The sequence below is a fragment of the Passer domesticus genome, unplaced genomic scaffold (assembly GCF_036417665.1).
Source record: "Passer domesticus isolate bPasDom1 unplaced genomic scaffold, bPasDom1.hap1 HAP1_SCAFFOLD_194, whole genome shotgun sequence".
In the NCBI taxonomy this organism is placed as follows: domain Eukaryota; kingdom Metazoa; phylum Chordata; class Aves; order Passeriformes; family Passeridae; genus Passer; species Passer domesticus.
Genome location: NW_026989975.1, coordinates 57,501 through 60,000, shown reverse-complemented (window position 1 = coordinate 60,000; position 2,500 = coordinate 57,501). Strand labels below are relative to the sequence as shown.

The 2,500-nt window shown below is 79.8% G+C and overlaps 1 non-coding gene across 1 annotated transcript; it reads left to right on the top strand.

The window, feature by feature from the left end:
- Nucleotides 1-2,144: 2,144 nt before the first annotated feature.
- LOC135292077 (5.8S ribosomal RNA) lies at nt 2,145-2,297 on the top strand. The gene has a single exon (XR_010354622.1). It is a non-coding gene; the product is annotated as a 5.8S ribosomal RNA (ribosomal RNA).
- The last annotated feature ends 203 nt before the right edge of the window (nt 2,298-2,500 follow it).

Below are 2,500 nucleotides of genomic sequence, written 5' to 3'. Positions count from 1 at the left end.
GGAGGCGGCTCCTCCGGCCCTTCCCGCACCGGGGAGCGGGCCTTTCGCCGGCCGGCGAAATCCCGCTCTCGGGCCCAGCGGCCCCTCGCGCAGCGGAGGAACTCCAAGGGCCGAGCCCCCGGGCGTTCCGGGGCGCGTGCGCGCTCCCCTCGCGTGCGACCCGCCGCCGGGCTGGTGCGGCGGCGGCGGCGGCGGTGGCGGCTTCGGTCGTCCCGTCGCCGGCGCCGCGGCCTCCCGGCGGGGTCGGCCGAGCGTGCTCGGTGGTCGGGCCGCGTCTCCGCGCCGGCGGGGCGGCCCGAGCCGCGGTCGTCCTCTCGGGCGCAGCGCCGGGCTACTGAGGGAGACCCCGGGCCCCGAGAAGGACGCCGCGGTGGTGGCGGCAGATGTCGGGCGCGCCCCCGCCGGTGGACGCTCCCCCGAGGGCGGCAGCGGGAGAGGCACCCCGGCGGGGCCATGCAGGTCGTCTCCCTCGCCCCAGGGCCAGGTACCTAGCGCTCCGCGCCTCGGCGGGTCCCCAGGTTCCCTCGGCGTCGTCAAACGCCGCGGGGGCCGAAAGGGGCCCGCCGGGCCGGGCGGCGGTTTAAAGACTCGGGCGGCTCGGCGCGCCCCGCCGCGGCGGCGGCGGCGGTGCCGGCGGCGGCAGGCGTGCGCCGGGCGGTGGCGCGGCGCCACTGAGGGGTGGGGAGCCGCTCCCGCCGATCCCCTGCGGTGGTGTCCGTTGCCACCGGCCGCGCGCCCGCCGCCGCCGTCGTCTCCGCCGCGCGCGCGGGCGGCGGGTAACCGCGCCGCGCCGGGGAGGGGCGCCCTGCCCCCCCCTCTCTGCGGCCCGGCCTCGGCGGAGAGGCCGCGGCGCGCGGTCGTGCCGCGGGGCCGGCCGACCCGCTCCCCTCGAAACCGGGGCGATGCCGGCAGAGAGCGCGCGCTCTCTGCCTTTCCTCAGCCGCGGGGTTGCGGCCGCCGGCGCCCGCCGCGCTCTCTCCTTGGCCGCTCTCTCCTTGGCGCGGCCGTGCCTCTCCCCTCGACGGCCTTCTCCTCGAACGCACCGGCGGCGCCGTCCGCCGGACGTCCCCGGCCCGACCGCCCCCCCACCCCGTCTGGGGCGAGCGCTCGGCGGTGCCTCCGTCGGCGGAGGCCCGCGAGCGCGGGCGGCCCCGTGCCGAGCGGCGGCGTCGCCGCTCGGCGAGTGTCCCCCCCTCCCGCCCGGGGGGGCGGGGGCGGCCTGCCGGGCGGCGCCCTCCGGCGCCGTCGGCCGTCCCGGCCCGGGCCTCACCCGTCGCGTTCCCGTCGCCCTTCCCGGCCGCGTGTGGGCCGAAGGGAGGGCGTGCGGGCAGCCGCGGGGGCGCTTCCCCGCCCGGTCTCCGCGTGGGAGCGCGGCGAGCGGGCGTTGCCCCCCGGCTCGGCGCCGTACGCCTTCCGCCGGGCGCGTGCCCGGGGGAAGGGGCCCCGACGGCGCGACGCGGCTGCGGTGGGCCCGGCAGGGCGGCCGCGGCGGCGGCGGGTCCGCCGCCCGGCCGGCCTCGGGCACCCGCGGCGCCGGCTCGGGTCTCGGTGGCGTCCGCCTCCGGCACCGGCGACGGGGTGCGGCCGCCGGTCGCTGGCCTTTCCGACGGGAGCGGTTCCCGCGGGGGGCGCGCCGGCGGTGCGGTCGTCGGCGCGTGCCGTCTCGAGCGTTGCAAGGCCGCTGGGGAGAGCCGGCCGCGCCGCGGCGCGGCGCGGCGAAGGGGAGCCGGCGCGTGCGGGGGCCGACGGCCGTCGTGCCCCCGGCCGCGTGTGCGTGTGTGTCGTCCCGTGCAATCGAGGTCGGGTGGGCCGCCGTGCCCCCCGCGGTCCGTCGCGCGCCGTGCTGGCCCTCCGCGCGGAGGCCGGGCCGAGCCCGGGCGCCTGGGCCGCCTCCGAAGAACGGCACACGAGGCGGCGTCTCCCTTTGCGGGGGGAGGCGGTCGGGGGCGCGGGTCCCCCCGCCTTTTCGCCGGCCTTCGGAGCGTTCCGTGGGCCTTTTTTTTTTTTTTTCCTCCGTTTGTTTGTGCTCGTACGGTCGAAGCCAGGCCGCGCGCCCGCGCGTCCTCGGCGCAAGAGAAAGGGGCCGCTCGGCGTGAGCGGTCCCGGCCCCTCCGCGCGTGCGGGGTCGGTGCCGAAAGCCAGACAACTCTTAGCGGTGGATCACTCGGCTCGTGCGTCGATGAAGAACGCAGCTAGCTGCGAGAATTAATGTGAATTGCAGGACACATTGATCATCGACACTTCGAACGCACTTGCGGCCCCGGGTTCCTCCCGGGGCTACGCCTGTCTGAGCGTCGCTTGACGATCAATCGCCGTCCGGGGGCCACCCCGGCGGCGCGGCTGGGGTCGCCTCGCAGGCCCGTTGCCCGCGGTGGGCGGCGGCGGCGGCGGCCGGCCGGTGCCCGGAGGGAAGGCGGTAGGGGCGCGGCGAGGGGAGCGGTTCCCCTCGGCGGCCTCGATCCTTTCCCTGCGGCCCGGCGGGCGTCGTCGCGGTCGCGGT